Raw genomic sequence first — 7,069 nt, forward strand, 5'->3', positions numbered from 1 at the left:
TATTACCTCACTGAAGTTCGTCAAACGCTTTGAAACATGAAAATTCAAAATGTAGTTGTCTAATATTAAAAGAGTTGTGAACATGAATAGTACTCAAGACTGGTGCGGCTTCTCGATTTGATTACGTCTGTTTTGTCACTGTCTGCTAGATATAACGATAAAACTCTTTCTAATACTGCAGCAGTTGTTGACACACGCCAAAAAAGCGAGACTGTTTGCGCACTAATGGTCATTTTTATGTATGTCATTTACATAAATAACACGACAGAATATAATTCACGAAGTACCAATATGAAATGCCTATTATGAGTACTACAAGCAAAAAGTTTGATGTAAGGAAGTAGTTTCAGATTTCATTCACACACCCCAGTTTCTCAAGCATTGGATCGCATTTCTATACAAATTTCTATATAAATTTGGAATCGTCATATTCTTACACATATTTTGTGTGATGTCCCAGTTTCTTCCCCTCCCTCGTTCTAACAAACAATCTTATCACTAATTCTGTAACTATGCCTGCCATTGTCAACTCTTATTCTCTGGTTAACTTCCCTAACCATGCCAGAATGCAGAATCACCAGTTCAGTTATCCCGTGTTTATTCTCCGGTTAGGCGTTATTACGTGTTCGTACAAAGCGTTTTCCGCGCTATTCCGAGAACAGAACTTTAGCGGCAGCCAACCGGGGACTGTACAACTGACCTTTAGTAGTGAAAGGTTCTGTCAAAAATTTTCTCTCAAAATTTCATTTTCTTGGATATACCGAGAGGATTATATGTAATCTTCTTACCTGTTATTCCTGTTAGTCTTTTCTTTTCACTCTGGTAATCTGAATCCAAGGATTTCGCTAATAATTATAACAACGTTGATAATTCGCACAACCCATCAACCACACAAACAAACAACGATTGTCATTCACTCATTTGGGTTTATTCGGCTCAGCTTGTATAGCCCGTCCCCTCTTGTCTGCTGTAAAGTTCTTTTTATTTTTAGATGTGACGGCAGAGACACCACGCATTCAAAACTCATGTTATGATTCGTTCAGAAATCACCTTAGAATGTGTTCCAAAATGTCTAAAACGAACTGAGAAGCATTCGAAAATCGTATGAATAATAATCGATAGTCAACGTGCGCAGGATGTTAGGCGCTTTTTTCCTTCAAGGATATCAGTTTTGCCCTAAATCTGCCACCCGGGGCAAATACCTCTGTTTGCCTCCCCCCCCCCCCCCCCCCCCCCCCCCCCCCCCGCTATTGAAGGCCTACTTCCAAGTCGCAAAGGCTCCGACTTCCGAGCCACAGTGTATCAACGGTTTCGCCCCCGCACAACATGCGGCTACGTAACCGCGCTGATTGTTGGTGCAGCATCTCATGCCCTAAATTCCTCTCGCCGATAATTATGCATTGTTCGCATTTCCTCCCCATTTAAACAAGATTCTGGGAAGACTGCGGTCGTGTGTGTATGATTGTGTGAATGTGTGTTTGCTTTGCTTTCTATCTGAAGGAGGATTTGCGTCAAGACTTATGTGGACACTCTTTTCGCGTGCCTAGCTACTGCTCGGCATGTGAGTAGCAATCTATCCGTTTTACAGTATAGTTATTCTCTCATGAAATTTGTTGTAAATAATACGCTACGTTTCAATAGGAACAATGATGTACATAATCATAATACCAGTAGAAAAAAATGATATTCATTATGCCACATTAAGGTGATCTGTAGCACAAACAGAGGTTTACGATGGTGCCAGTTTATGTGACATCTCATGGAGAGCAATTTGCCAGAGAAAATTTCGCGAACTCACAATACAGTCGCAATTGGACGAGTGTGCTGTGCTTCCGTCTTACTGAAACCATTCTTTGCTTATAACCACGAAAGTTTTGCAATTAAGGCGCAAGAACGTCATTTAACATCGTATCGTAAGGTTCCGAATTTACTGTAACTGCAGAGGGCCAATTATTGCTCAAGCCGACATCGCGGTCCATACAGAAGCTTGTGGTGAATGAAAGGATTTTTCATGCGTACGTTTATGATTCGTTGCATTCCAGAAGCAGCAGTTTTGCTTATTACCGTCTCCGTTCAGGTGAAAATGAGCGACGGCCGCTGTGGCCGAGCGGTGCTAGGCGCTTCAGTCCGGAACCACGCGACTTCTATGGTCGCAGGTTCGAATCCTACTTCGGGCATGGATGTTTGTGATGTGCTAGGGTAAGTTAGGTTTAAGTAGTTCTAAGTATAGGGGACTGATGACCTCAGATGTTAAGTCCCATAGTACTTAGAGCCATTTCAACCATTTGAAAATGAGCCTCGGCAGAAAACAAGAAGTTGTTAAATAACCAGCACTCTATCACATCATCAACGTAGTGCAGCCTTTGTCTGGCATTCTGAGGCTTAAATTCTTGTACCAACTGGATTTTGTAAGAGCGCAGCTTAAGGTCTTGGTCCCCTTGGTTGCCCGGATTTCGGTTTCGCTAGTGTCGAACTAAAAGGTATCAGATAGATTATATAATGGTAAGACAGAGATTTAGGAACCAGGTTTTAAATTGTAAGACATACCCACGGGCAGATGTGGACTCTGACCACAATCTATTGGTTACGAACTGTAGATTAAAACTGAAGAAACTGCCAAAAGGTGGGAATTTAAGGAGATGGGACCTGGATAAACTGAAAGAACCAGAGGTTGTACAGAGTTTCATGGAGAGCATAAGGGAACAATTGACAGGAATGGGGGAAAGAAATACAGTAGAAGAAGAATGGGTAGCTTTGAGGGATGAAATAGTGAAGGCAGCAGAGGATAAAATAGGTAAAAAGACGAGGGCTAGTAGAAATCCTGGGGTAACAGAAGAATTATTGAATTTAACTGATGAAAGGAGAAAATACAAAAATGAAGTAAATGAAGCAGGCAAAAAGGAATACAAACGTCTCAAAAATGATATCGACAGGAAGTGCAAAATGGCTAAGCAGGGATGGCTAGAGGACAAATGTAAAGATGTAGAGGCTTATTTCACTAGGGGTAAGATACATAGTGCCTCAGGAAAATTAAAGAGACCTTTGGGAAAAGGAGAACCACTTGCGTGAATATCAAGAGCTTCGATGGAAACCCAGTTCTAAGCAAAGAAAGGATAGCAGAAAGGTGGAAGGAGTATATAGAGTGTCTATACAAGGGTGATGTACTTGAGGACAATATTATGGAAATGGAAGAGGATGTAGATGAAGATGAAATGGGAGATATGATACTGCGTGAAGAGTTTGACAGAGCACTGAAAGACCTGAGTCGAAACAAGGCCCCCAGAGTAGACACCATTCCATTAGAACTACTGACAGCCTTGGGAGAGCCAGTCCTGACAAAACTCTACCATCTTGTGAGCAAGATGTATGAGACAGGCGAAATACCCTCAGACTTCAAGAAGAATATAATAATTCCAATCCCAAAGAAAGCAGGTGTTGACAGATGTGAAAATTACAGAACTATCAGTTTAATAAGTCACAGCTGCAAAATACTAACGCGAATTCTTTACAGACCAATGGGAAAATCAGTAGAAGCCGATCTCGGGGAAGAGCAGTTTGAATTCCGTAGAAATGTTGGAACACGTGAGGCAATACTGACAATACGACTTATCTTAGAAGAAAGATTAAGGAAAGGCAAACCTACATTTCTAGCATTTGTAGACTTAGAGAGAGCTTTTGAAAATGTTGATTGGAATACTCTATTTCAAATTCTGAAGGTGGCAGGAGTAAAATACAGGGAACGAAAGGCTATTTACAATTTGTACAGAAAGCAGATGGCATTCATAAGAGTCGAGGGGTATGATAGGGAAGCAGTGGTTGATATGGGAGGGAGACAGGGTTGTAGCCTATCCCCGATGTTATTCAATCTGTATATTGAGCAAGCAGTAAAGGAAACAAAAGAAAAGTTCGGAGTAGGTATTAAAATCCATGGAGAAGAAATAAAAACTTTGAAGTTCGCCGATGACGTCGTAATTCTGTCAGAGACATCAAAGGACCTGTAAGAGCAGTTGAACGGAATGGACAGTGTCTTGAAAGGAGGATATAAGATGAACATCAACAAAAGCAAAACGAGGATAATGGAATGTAGTCAAATTAAATCGGGTGATGCTGAGGGAATTAGATTAGGAAATGAGACACTTAAAGTAGTAAAGGAGTTTTGATATTTGGGGAGCAAAATAACTGATGATGGTCGAAGTAGAGAGGATATAAAATGTAGACTGGCAATGGCAAGGAAAGCGTTTCTGAAGAAGAAAAATTTGTTAACATCGAGTCTAGATTTAAATGTCAGGAAGTCGTTTCTGAAAGTATATGTATGGAGTGAAGCCATGTATGGAAGTGAAACATGGACGATAAATAGTTTAGACAAGAAAAGAATACAAGCTTTCGAAATGTTGTGCTACAGAAGAATGCCGAAGATTAAATGGGTAGATCACATAACTAATGAGGAGGTATTGAATAGAATTGGGGAGAAGAGGAGCTTGTGGCACAACTTGACTAGAAGAAGGGATCGGGTGGTAGGACATGTTCTGAGACATCGAGGGATCACCAATTTAGTATTGGAGGGCAGCGTGGAGGGTAAAAATCGTAGAGGGAGACCAAAAGATGAATACACTAAACAGATTCAGAAGGATTAGGCTGCAGTCGGTCCTGGGAGATGAAGAAGCTTGCACAGAATAGAGTAGCATGGAGAGCTGCATCAAACCAGTCTCAGGACTGAAGACCACAACAACAACATCTGCCAGAGATCGGTGCCCATTCTGCTTTTCAGAGAGAAGAAGCTTCCGACCCAGTTTTCTGTAATGAGGCGTTGAAATCCACCACCTTGTACCTACTCGCACTTTCGCTGTCCTTTAACCAATTTCCACAGATGCTCATGACAGAAATACATGAACGACAAATCAAATTCGCTGTTCCCAGGATACATGTTGTTTTTTGCGCGAGGCCCTGACAATCTGGCTTTTGTCATAGTCGCTAATGTTAGAGGATTTCCCCATTTGAGATCCTCCTCGTCCTTAGAATTTTCCACCTCTTCTCCTCTTATATACTTTCCTTTCCGCACCATATGCCTGCGACGTCACCAGCGCCATTCAATCTTTCGGGGAGGATGGGGGTCGCAGGATAGCTGCCATAAGGTTTTCGCTCATCGTTGCATATATCTGTATATGGTGATACAGGCTGAAAATTAGTAAAACTGACAAACTGCAGGGACCGATTCCTGTCTGGAAATGGAGCAAAAAGGGTCCTAATAACAAGTGTCTGGAGATGAATCATTGCCAGGGAGGCGGGAGACTGCGCGTAAACCGTATTTCAAGGACCGGGTCTATAGACTATTGAGACGAACCCTAGTACGAGTTCCAGGCTAAAGTGATCCGCAAACATGATGTCTGCCCAAGTACGAAAACGTGTATCGTGCATGACAACCGCTACTATTTCTGTCCCATGGAGGCCACTTCGAAAATCTGCTGTGACGTGGATGCGATGCGGCTCTGTGCTGTGTTTCAGGACGATTTGTTGTCGTTGCACGCACACAGTCCATTTGCGGAGACATATTAATAGGACCTTCTTTCCTCCATTTCCAGACAAGAATCCGTCCCAGCAGTTTGTCAGTTTTATTAATGTTCACCCTGTATACACTCTAACACCAAGAAAAACGAGTCACCACGAAGAAATTACCCAAAAGGGGTGAAAATTGGTGGAAGTGATGTACGTATATTCACAAGCAAATGATTACAATTCCAAAAAAAAAAAAAAAAAAAAAAAAAGTAGAATGATTTATTCAGGAGTAAAAGTTCTCAAATTGAGCAAGTCAGTAACGTGCTGGTCCAACTGTGGTCCTCATGTAAGCAGTTTATCGGCCTAGCATTGATTAATACAGTTGTTGTACGTCCTTCTGATGGATATTGCGCCTTAATCACGAGCTAATTGGAGAGATCTGCCCATGATGCTCCAAACGTTATCAATTCGGGAGAGATCCAGGGCCCTTGCTGGCCAAGGTAGGGTTTGGAAAGCAAGAAGGCAACTGTCACAGTGTGTGGGCCTCCATTATCTTGTTGAAATGTAAGCCCAGGATGGCTTCGTACGAGCGGCAACAAAACGGAGTGTAGAATATTGTAGACGTACAGCTTTGCTGAAAGGGTACCGTGGTTCATAACTAAAAGGGTCCTGCTATGACATGAAAAGGTATCCCAGACCATCACGCGCGGTTGTTGGGCCATATGGCATGCGACAGTCAGTTTGCTGTCCCACCAATGTCTGGGCTGTCTCCAGACACGCTTTCGCTGGGCATCGGGACTCAGTTTGAATGCGTCGTCGCTGAAGACAGTTCTACCAGTCAACGAGATTCCAGACTGAAGGGTTGTGAGTAATGCATCAAAAACTTGAACAGTTGCCGCTGCTCATGCTGCAAAGTTAGTCCACATAAAGCAATAAATGAAATGAACTATTCATTTCTAAACACCTTCACTCAAAACCAAAGGGTTCTATAACTTAATGCACGAATTTCTGTAAAATAATTATTATCCTTCTAGTATATGTACGCTAAGGGGCAACGGCCTTGCCGCAGTGGATACACCGGTTCCCGTCAGATCACCGAAGTTAAGCGCTGTCGGGCGTGGCCGGCACTTGGATGGGTGACCATCCTGGACGCCATGCGCTGTTGCCATTTTTCGGGGTGCACTCAGCCTCGTGATGCCAAATGAGGAGCTACTCGACCGAAAAGAAGCGGCTCCGGTCAAAGAAAACCATCATAACGACCGGGAGAGCGGTTTGCTGACCACACACCCCTTCTATCCGCTTCCTCCACTGAGGATGACACGGCGGTCGGATGGTCCCGGTGGGCCCCTTGTGGCCTGATGACGGAGTGCTATATGTACGCTAAAAACAACGACCTTATATATAAGAGATTCGCAAACAACTGCTCAAAGGAAACATGCTCTAAAATAACGAAAAACTATTTCCAATTTATTTTATGACAATAACGTTCATACATAGCACCAAAGAGGTACGTGGCAAAACATACCATTAACGAATCCTCTATGAAGTAAATCTATCCCTCACAGTATATCCTGGG

General features: G+C 42.6%; 1 pseudogene; it reads left to right on the forward strand.

Moving 5' to 3' along the window:
* The first annotated feature begins 6,543 nt into the window (after positions 1-6,543).
* Positions 6,544-6,661, forward strand: LOC124551661 (annotated as a pseudogene).
* The last annotated feature ends 408 nt before the right edge of the window (positions 6,662-7,069 follow it).

Source organism: Schistocerca americana, chromosome 9 (assembly GCF_021461395.2).
Source record: "Schistocerca americana isolate TAMUIC-IGC-003095 chromosome 9, iqSchAmer2.1, whole genome shotgun sequence".
In the NCBI taxonomy this organism is placed as follows: Eukaryota; Metazoa; Arthropoda; class Insecta; order Orthoptera; family Acrididae; genus Schistocerca; species Schistocerca americana.